Genomic DNA, 10,745 nt, shown 5'->3' on the forward strand with positions numbered 1-10,745 from the left:
GCCGGCCGCATTCCCCGCGTCTCCTCCCTGTCTCCCACGATTCTGTCCCCACTCTGACCCCCACCCTCAGGCTTGTTTACCTCTCCATCTTGCTCCACCCCATCATCCCTTTTTGTCTCCCTGGGAAGTCCTCACAGCAGAATGGCCCAGTTCAGATCCTGACCCTGTGACTTGCCAGTTGCGTCATCTAGGGCCAGTCACTTAACCCCCCAGGGCGCCCCCTGACCTCGGGATTAGTGAGGATGGGAATGAGAACCCAAGGCCACTCAGCAGGAAGCTGTGAGGATTACATGGAACCACACACAAAGGGCCTCGGCCTGGCCCCAGCCCCGAGCCACAGGGTCACTGGCCACGGGGTCGCTGGTCGCTGTTGTCTGTACAATTCCTCCCAACTTGAGGCTGCCTCTGGCTTTTGCCTTGGGCCTGGGGCAGTCCCGTGAAGGTGCCCGTGGTCTTGGCTTCCACGGCTGACCTAACTGCCCTGCCCGGCTGCCTCCCCTCCCCTTGCAGCCTTGCTGTCCATTGTTCTCTGCATCTGTCCCGACTTCCCTGTCTGGGGAAGCCCCAGCCTCCGCTCTGGCGCGCCTGTGTCTTGGGGACTTGCATGCACCACCCCCCATTTCCTCTCCCTGTCTTCTGTGTTTTTCTCTCCCACCCCCCCATTCTGCTCTCCCCATCTCTGTTCATGCCGCAGTCCTGGGGTCACTAGCTCCTCCAAGGCCTTTCGGGAGGCCTGATTCCTGATTTACGCCATTCTCCTTATCTGGGAGCCACGGCTCAGGGAGGAGGAAGTGGGCACGGTTGCCTCTTCTGGTCCTCCCAGCTTGCAGCCCCAGCCTCACACCCACCTTGAGGCTGACACTGAAGGTCGTGAAGCATTGGAGGCAGTGGGAATTGAGGGTCCATTTCACTTGGGTGGGTGTTTGCAGCTGAGTCCTGGGCCAGAGGGGTCCCTTGTGGACCCCAGTGACACCGGCCGGGGCTTGTGGGAAGGGAGGCCCGTGGCCACGAGGACTGGGATGGCTGAAGGACAGTCATGGACATGCCCTTCCCTTTCCTCTGTCTTTTCCTTCTTGCCACCTATAGCCCATTCCTGCGGCTTTCCCAGTGCTCTCACCATGAAGCCGCAGCCAAGGGTGTGAATCAATGGGGCGGTTTGCTACAGCACAGATCTAGAGACAGACAGGCCCATGAAGGGCATGGGCTCCATGCTAAGGATGTGTTGTGAAGGCCACGGGAAGCATTTGGAGGGATCAAAGCGGGCTTACGAGAATGGCAGCCCCCCCCAGCTGCCTTCTTAGAGTGGAGCTACAGCCCTTCTTGGGAGCAGGGGGCACTCTGGGACCCAGTACCCCAAAGAGCTCAGTGCAGGTCTGTGGGGACCGGAGCCTGTCTTTGAGCGTCAGGTTTTGTGTCTCAGCATGCAAATGATGACACCGCCTGGCATCCACCTTTCTCTGTGCCTCCTTGGCCCCAGGGCCCCTCCAGCTCTGTGGGCGAGGTGCTTTGCGTCTGACCCTGGAGACCAGAGGCCCTCAGGTGACAGGCAGCTGTGTGATGGCCTTAGGGTCTGTCCTACTGTGTGCGGGGGGGTGGGGGGGGGTGGGGGGGTGGGTGGGGGGTGGGGTGGGGGGGTGGGGGGGGCAGCAAGGCAAGTGACCCTCAAGGGGTTGATGGTCTACGTGGGGGCAGGGAAAGGCAAAGAGCCCAGGAGAAAGGCTGGAGGTCGGGGGGCAGGAGGGTTGCTCAAGGGGAGTTCTCACTGGCTCCTAGAAGCACGGAGGAGCCACCAGAGGCAGGTGGGTGGGCAGGGTATGTCGGGAACAGAAGAGGCTGGGTCTGCAAGGTGGACCCTGGCTCCTCATGGTGTTCCAAGGGCGCCTGTGCGGGAGAGTGAGGGGGAGGGTGGGGCTGGGGACAGAAGCGGGGGTCACCAACTTTTGAAGCATTTGAGAACAGCAGTCTGTGCACCAGCCCTGTCCTGATTGTGTTACCCTCACCCTCCCATGCCAGCCTCACAATGTGCCATCAGATTGACCGCGAGGAGCCCAGAGGGCTAGGACATGTGCCCAAGGTCATGCAGATTCCCCTCCAGGGAGTCCTTTTGGCTGCCCTGGGGAGAGCCAAGTGGCAGGAACAGAGAGGGAGGGAGGACGGAAGCCCGCGGAGAGGAAGGCAGGGCACCTTTGATGCGGAGCTCTGGGGGTGCGAATGTCTCCAAATCGCCATCTGGTGGCCAAAGGCAGAGGCAAAGGCACAGAAGGTGCCTGGGTTCATAAATACCCTCAGCTCCAGCCCGGCTGCAGGGGGCACAGTGGGAGAAGCTACACGCAGGTGACAGTGGTGCCTCTTCCTGGAAACCTAGCTGGACCAGTGCTGCAGAAGGCACTGCAGGATTCATGACTTCACCTGTGTGAACACGTACACTTTAAAAAAAAGATTTATGTATTTGTTTTGAAAGGCATTTACAGAGAAAGAGAGAGACAGAAAGAGATCTTCCCTGTGCTGGTTCATTCCTCATAAAAAATTTTTTTAAAGATTTAGTTGTTTATTTGAAAGGCAGAGTGACGGAGAAGCACAGGCAGAGAGCGGGAGAGAGAGAGAGGTCTTCCATCCGCTGGTTTACTCCCCAAATGGCCGCAATGACCGAAGCTGAGCTGATCTGAAGCCAGGAGCCAGGAGCATCTTCCAGGCCCAGGCCTCCCACACGGGTTCAGAGGCCCAGGGACTTGGGCCATCTTCTTCTGCTTTCCCAGGCCATAGCAGAGAGCTGGATCGGAAGTGGCGCAGCCGGGACTCAAACCAGTGTCCATATGGGATGCTGGCACTGCAGGCGGTGGCTTTACCTGCTATGCTGCAGCACCAGCCCCCAAATGTTCTTAACAGCCGTGGCTGGGCCAAGCTGAATCCAAGACCCAAGAGATTCTTCTGGGTCTCCCACAGTCGGTGCAGGGACCCAAGCACTTGGGCCATCCACGGTTGCTTTCCCAGGCACTTTAGCAGGGAGTGGTATCAGAACCAGAACAGCTGGGACTCAAACTTGCACTCCCATTTGGCGTCACAGGCAGCGGCTTAACCCACTGCACACAACAGCGGTTCCAACATTTACACTCTTTGAGAGGACATTGGTATCTATGTGTCCACCAATCAACAATCTGTGTGACATGCACATGTGTGTGCGTGTATTGTGTTGTGTTGCCTGGGACCACAGAGGCTAATAACAGACTTGTAAATCATGAAAAGTTTGAATTTGGATTTCCCAGGTGGTTTTATTGTTGTGTGTTTGCTTTACTCGCACTGGGGGCATTTGATCCTTGCAAGGATCCAAAGCCAGCATGCAGGACAGCAGAGCACTCGCAGGTGCTGACCTGTGGGAAGGAGGTCCCCACTCAGTCACTCTCTCTCCTCCTCGTGGGCTGCAGGGGCAGCTGGTCATTAGCAGTTCTGTGTCAGAGGTGAATGGTGCTGTCACCAGAGGTTGTCAGGAAAGTGGCATTTTCCTGAGTTTTGAAAATAGGCTTTCAGCCCAGGACAGTTTCCCTGAAGTCCAGTTTTAAAAAGAGGACAGGATGGGAGGTGGTACTTAAAGGTCTCCATCATCACCGACGTTGAGGTTGCTCGTGTTTGGATCTTTGGCCATCAGGTGAGCCTGAGGGGTGAGATGGGCAGGGTGGGGGTCAGAGGAATTTTTCACAGCTTCCTGGCCGGGGCCGCAGCTCAATAGGCTAATCCTCCGCCTGGCAGCGCCGGCACACCAGGTTCTAGTCCCAGTCGGGGTGGCGGATTCTGTTGCCCCTCTTCCAGGCCAGCTCTCTGCTGTGGCCCGGGAGTTCAGTGGAGGATGGCCCAAGTGCTTGGGCCCTGCACCCCATGGGAGACCAGGATAAGTACCTGGCTCCTGCCTTCGGATCAATGTAGTGCGCCGGCCGCAGCGGGCCAGCCACGGCGGCCATTGGAGGGTGAACCAACGGCAAAGGAAGACCTTTCTCTCTGTCTCTGTCTCTCTCTCTCATTGTCCACTCTGCCTGTCAAAAAAAAAAAAAAATGCACAGCTTCCTAAGGAACCTGGAGGGCTCAGTGAGACCAGCAGGTGTAACTCTGCCCCCCAGGGGTCTTGGCAGACGGCTGGATGGAGGCTAAGACCGTGTCCCCCACGATGCATGTCCTGCTGGGCTGGCTGTGCTTTCCCAGGGCTCTAGACTCCTGGGCTGGCTCCTAAAGAATCCACAGTATCAGGACCAAGGCTGCAGTGTGGAGGCCGGGAGGCGTCACCACCCTCAGGGTCACTGCAGTGGGGCCTGCAGCCATAGCCTCCAAGGTCAGCTACTTTGCTGGGGAAGGCCTGGTTACAGTGACAGGCCAGGATTCCTGGCTGGGAGACCCGGGTACATGTTCTGGTCCCCTACCACGGGCTTGACACTCTGTGAACCTTGTTGGCATAGGAGGCAGCTGTCCACTCCCTCACCATGGCACCCTTTCTGGGCCCAGTGCTGAGAGAAGAATATACTTTGCAAGGAGAAATTTGCCAAGAAGTAGGGCTTTTCAAGAAATGAAAAGGTTTTGTGCCTTGGTTAAGAATGGCAAGAAAATTGCCGCGTTTCCCTTCACCAGCCCCATTCTCCCTCCTTCTAAGAGGCTTCCTCTTTCAGCTCCTTTGGGACAGGGTTGGGGGAGCTGGAAGCAGATTGGCTGGAAAGAGAGGCTCCAGGATCTACGCAATGAAAGAAAAACAGCTGAGGGGGGTGGGTGGCTGGACGACGGGCCACAACCTGGCTCTGGAATTGGACCACATGAGTTCTGAGTTGACAAGGGTGACACACACATCTCTCTAACCAGCCCTCAGAAAGGACGGGCACCACTTCTGCTCTGTAGATTTCAATCCTAACATCCTGCAGGCGATTCTGGCACACAGCCTCTCTCCCCCCGAACCTCATTAGGAATCACTGATGAGAGCTTAGAAGCACCCGTTGGGGTGGGCACGCGACACAGCAGGTGGAGGGGTGGGCGAGCGATGCAGCAGGTGAAGCCTATCCGAGTGCCGGCTTCCAGTCCAGCGTCTTGCTGACGCACACCCTGGGAGGCAGCAGGGGACGGCTCAGGTGCTTGAGTCCCCGCTACCCACATGGGTAACCCGGATGGAGTTCCAGGTTCCTGGCTTCGATCTGTCCCAGCTCCGGCTATTGGGGGCATTTGGGAGAGTGAACCTGAAGATGGAGCTCTCTGTCTTCTCTCCCTCTCTCTGTTGCTCTTTCAAAACAAACAAACTAGACATTTTGAAAAAGAAGCAGTAGTAACCTTGTAAGGGCCAAACTCTGCAGCCAGGCAGGCTTCTTACCTGATCAGCATCCACCTCTCCTCCACACCTGTATCCTTCATCAGAGCTCTCTACTCACCTGGTTCTCCCTCCATTTTTTTTTAAAAAAAGATTTTTTTTAATCTATCTGAGGACCAGCACTGTGGTGTAGTGGATAAAGTTCCCACCTGCAATGCCAGCATCCCATAGGGGAGGTGGCTCAAATCCTGGCTGTTCCACTTCTAATCCAGCGCCCTGCTAATGGCCCAGGGAAAGCAGCAGAAGATGGCTCAAAAGTCTGGGCCCCTGCCAGTCCTGTGGGAGACCCAGATGAAGCTCCTGGCTTGGCTTGGCTAGCTCTGGCTATTGCAGCCATCTGGGGAGTGAACCAGCAGGTGCAAGATCTCTCCTTCTCTCTATGTAACTCTGCCTTTCAAATAAAGAAATGAATCCTTAAAAATTATTTATTTGAAAGGCAGAATGAAAAAGAGAGGGAGAGGCAGAGAGAAATCTTCAATCCACTCTGTTAGGAAAAGAATTGCAGATTGGTGCCTCTTCACATGGGGCACCAAAATGTTAGGGAAAGAGTAGCAGAATAGGGCCAGTGCCGCGGTTCAATAGGCTAATCCTCCACCTGCGGTGCCCGCACCCCGGGTTCTAGTCCCGGTTGGGGCGCCGGTCCTGTCCCGGTTGTCCCTCTTCCAGTCCAGCTCTCTGCTGTGGCCAGGGAGTGCAGTGGAGGATGGCCCAAGTCCTTGGGCTCTGCACCTGCATGGGAGACCAGGAGAAGCACCTGGCTCCTGGCTTTGGATTAGCGTGGTGCGCTGGCCTCAGCAGCCATTGGAGGGTGAACCAACGGAAAAGGAAGACCTTTCTCTCTCACTCTCTCTCTTTCACTGTCCACTCTGCCTGTCCAAAAAAAAAAAAAAAGAGTAGCAGAATAGAGAGGAGGCAGTGTACGAATTTACAGCCAGACTGAATTTATTCAGAGAAAATAAATCCACAGAGGTGGATGACCAACTGTCTGCGTGTACATGATGGAGCACGTGGCAGAAGGCCCCAACCCCCAGGGGCTGGGCCTTTTTAAGGAGGGCTAGCAGGTGGAGGGGAATTCCTGGAACTGGGTGAGGCCTTGGGGACCTGGAAGAAAAAAAATGTAGGGTGGGGGTGAAGGCAATAGGGTGTGAGACCCAACTGAGTTTCTTGTCTAGAGATGCGAGATGTATTTATAATTGATAAGGCAGTTGTCATTTTTTAAAAAAAAAATTTTATTTGATAGGTAGAGTTATAGAAAGTGAGAGAGAGACAAAGAGAAAGGTCTTCCTTCTGTTGGTTCACTCCCCTAATGGCCGCTACGGCTGGCACTGCTCTGATCCAAAGCCAGGAGCCGGGTGCTTCTCCTGGTCTCCCACGCCGGTGCAGGGACCCAAGCACTTGGGCCATCCTCCGCTGCCCTCCCAGGCCACAGCAGAGAGCTGGACTGGAAGAGGAGCAACTGGGGCAGAATCTGGCACCCCAACCAGGACTAGAACCTGGGGTGCCAGCGCCGCAGGCGGAGGATTAGCCTAGTGAGCCATGGTGCCGGCCCCACTTGAGTTTCAAGGGCAAGGAATACATTCCAGTGTTTATCTCTTTTGGGCAATGAGGGAGAATGGCTGACAGGCCTTATGTCCCTGTTCACGCTTCAGTCCCCAGGTGGCCAGAACAGCTGTGGCTGGGCCAGGCTGAAGCCAGGAGCCTGGAACTCAATCTGGGTCTCCCACATGAGTGCAGAGGCCCAAGCACTCGGGCCATTCTCCTCTGCTTTCCCAGGTGCATAGCGGGGGGCCGGGTCAGAAGTGGAGCAGCCGGGACTCTCCACTCTTCTGCAGACTCTTCTGATTGCGTCTGTGACTCCTCCTGTAGTTTTCCGTCCTCTGACTCCCGCATGTGGATGGGTCCCTCAGACACTCTGCTCAGCCCTTTCCCTTACATGGGGTTATTGGCTCCAAAATAGGTCGCCAGATTTGGCAAACAAAAATACAAGATAGCCAGTTAAATCTGAATTTCAAATAAACAATGATCACTTTTTTTAGTACAAGCATTTTTATCTCCAACCCTGTCCAGAAATAATATATGCTCTCAACACGAGTTTCTTTTCTTTTTCAGAATGTTGGTTGACATAGTGGATTGAAAATATACCAATAGGCCGGCGCCGGCACACCGGGTTCTAGTCCCGGTCAGGGCGCCGGATTCTGTCCCAGTTGCCCCTCTTCCAGGCCAGCTCTCTGCTGTGACCAGGGAGTGCAGTGGAGGATGGCCCAAGTGCTTGGGCCCTGCACCCCATGGGAGACCAGGATAAGTACCTGGCTCCTGCCTTCGGATCAGCGCGGTGCGCCGGCCGCAGCGCACTGGCCACGGCGGCCATTGGAGGGTGAACCAACGGCAAAGGAAGACCTTTCTCTCTGTCTCTCTCTATCTCACTGTCCACTCTGCCTGTCAAAAAAAAAAAAAAAAAAAAAAAAGAGAGAGAGAGAGAGAGAGAGAGAAAATATACCAATAAACACAGAAATCAAGCCTGTTGACAGAGGGCCTTATCTATGCATGAATATTCAGGAGGCGCCTTGTTGACTGGTCCTACTATGTCTTAAGAATGTCTGCATGACCCCAGGATTGATCTGTTCCTACCCTGAAAGAACCATCCAGGAGGAGGCCTGGACCACACTCATTCGTTAAATCATGCAGTCATGCAGGCTCTCAAGCAGCTGGAGGAAGGCAGCGTGCTCCTCTCTATTTACAAGGTCGGTGTTTCTGGCCAGGGAAGGCGCTCCAGTTGACCCACATTTTCCCTTCCTCTAAACCATCGGTTTGGTTTTTTCTTCATATAGAATCTAATCAGCCTAATTCTCTCCTTGCTTCCGAAAGGCTCTTGCAGGAAGCAAAATGAGTCTTCCCGTCGTTACATAAATTCTCATGGGGCTTCCCTTTACAAGTGTATGACAGCCAGGAGTCGAGCCTGGAGCTCCGAGAGGCACAGCCGCACGCTGATTTACGGTGGCAGGTGCTGCTAAATCTCACCCCTCTTCCCTTCGTACAGAGCCATGTTACCTTGGGGTTACAAAACTCTTTTTGCTGTTATTCAGGGGAATAATAATAAAATGCCAGGTTGCAAGTATAAACATGATCACTCTGTGCCCGTTACTGTAAATCAAATCTTACCTTGTACCGGTGCACTGGCAACATTTCATACCAGTCAGCCTCACTGGGTCTCTGCAGGCGCCTGCCTGGTATGTAACCCTGGGGTGGGTGACCCGAGGGACTGCCTGGGCTCTACTGACCAGGGAAGCTAGTCACACAGGTGACCTGGTTGCGTCTCCTTCCAGCCCCAGCTGACCACGTTCTTGGAATGTAGTGTTGACTTGGTGTGAGCTTAGCACTGGGGTTAATGATGTGGGTTCGGGACTCCGCCTGGGTTCTGAATTTCCCCTCTGCGTGACAATGGTAAGTCCATCAGCTTCTCCGTGATCCAGTTCCTTGGTGATAATGGTGGTGGTGAAAGGATTGCTATAGGGCTTAACTTAGCCAACGCAGCACTTAGAGCTGAGTCAGGGACATGCAGCCCTTTAAATGCTTATTTATAATTGTGCTTGCACTGTGGTAGCTTCCAGGGCTTTTTTTTTTTTTTTTTTTTTGGATGAAGCCTCCATTTAAAAAAGAGTGGGTATTTGGCATTGCACTGTGGTTAAGCCACTGCTGGGGATGCCCACATTCCACATCAAAGAGCCTCATTCAGGTCCTGGCTTAGAGACTCCTCCTGATCCAGCTTCCTGCTAATATGCACTCTGAGAAGCAGCAGTGATGGCTCCAGCGTATGGATTCCTGCCGCCCACACCGGAGACCTGGACTGAGTCCCAGCCCTGGGACAAATGCCGTGGGCATTGGGGCCGTGAGCCCGCAGATGGAAGACTTCTCTCTCTCTTTCTCCTTCTCTGCCTTTCAAGTAAAATGAAAACAGATTTGTAAAAATTCAGATTTCATTTTCAGATTTCCATGTGATAGTAATATACCTCACACACAGGGATAGGACACCAGCGACAAGTCGGTGATTCTTCTGCTGGGAGCCCCGTGTTCCCTGAGGGGTGCCGAGGGCTTTCTTCTCCACGCTGCTGTGCCTTCGTGCGTCGAGGACTTGGGCCCAGGGTGTGTGTGTGTGAGTGGTGGCCGTGGAAGAGGAGGCTGACCCCTCTGAGAAGGTGGGATGCCGTCAGCAAGATCTCTGGTCACCACCAGCTGTCGGAGGCAGATGGGCATGGGTGCAGGTACTGCTGGCCTGGAGGACCTATGGCAACAAGCCTTATGTTGTGACCAGCCCCTACTCTGAACACAGTAGTCTGGGTCCTTTCCCTGGTGTAAGTCATGCATTCCACCCTCCTCTAACCTAGGCTGCATCACCCAGAGTCCCTGGGGACAGGGGTGGCGCTGGATCTCAGTCTCCCCTCTCACCATGCTATAAACTCCCACCCTAACCTCCAGAGGGCCTTCCCTTTTACATCTTAATGTCAGAACTGTTGACTGTTACAACAAACCCTGATTCTCTTACAGGCTTCCAGAGGGGTCAGGCTGATGAGGGACTGGTCTTAACCCGGGACCCACCACTGTATGAGCCTGGTCAAATCACTTCACTCCTTAGTGCCTCAATTTCTTCTGTTAAATGAGGAAACAAAATTATCTGAGTCACAAACTCTCTGGCATTTAAATGTGACAGTGCATGGGGGTTGGGCGCACAAGGAGGTTGTTCATTTATTCATTTTTTAAAGACTTATTTATTTGAAAGACAGAGCAACAGAGAGACAGGGAGAGAGACAGAAGATCTCCCATCTGCTGGTTCATTCCCCTAAATGGTCACAAGTCAGGTCTGGGTGAGGCAACTCTGTGCTGGTATCCCACATGAGTGATGGGGGCCCAAGTGCTTGGGTCATCTTCTGCTACTTTTCTAGGAAGCGGAAGTGGAATTAGAAGTGGAACAGTTGGGACTCGAACCACTAGGATATGGGATGTGGGTGTCAGAAGCAGGGATTTAATCTGTGGCGCCACTGTGCCAGTCCCAGGGAGAGCTCCAAGTAAAAGACTAACCAGGAACCTGAAATCAAAGACACAAAATCCTGTTGATTTCACGGAGTCAACCAACGAAATCTCGAAGGCTGGCTTTATCGACTCCTGTGCTCAAAACTCGGTTCTCCACCCTCAGTCACCAAATTATCCACACAGCTTTACAGTTTTCTTTCCGACTGTGTCCTGTGACCTCTGACCTGAGGTCATGGTGTGATGTCACAATCCACCCCCTCCTCCAACTGGGAGACCCTCCTGAGCTGGTTCTGGAGCTGCCCCACCTGTTGCGTCTGCGAGGGCTTTGGGGCGCTCTCTGAGGTAGGCTTGCTCTGCGCTTTGCTCTGTTTCACCCCTTTGGCCCAGC

The sequence above is a fragment of the Oryctolagus cuniculus genome, chromosome 6, assembly GCF_051225735.1.
Source record: "Oryctolagus cuniculus isolate XC-2025 breed Fujian yellow rabbit chromosome 6, ASM5122573v1, whole genome shotgun sequence".
NCBI classification, from domain to species: Eukaryota; Metazoa; Chordata; class Mammalia; order Lagomorpha; family Leporidae; genus Oryctolagus; species Oryctolagus cuniculus.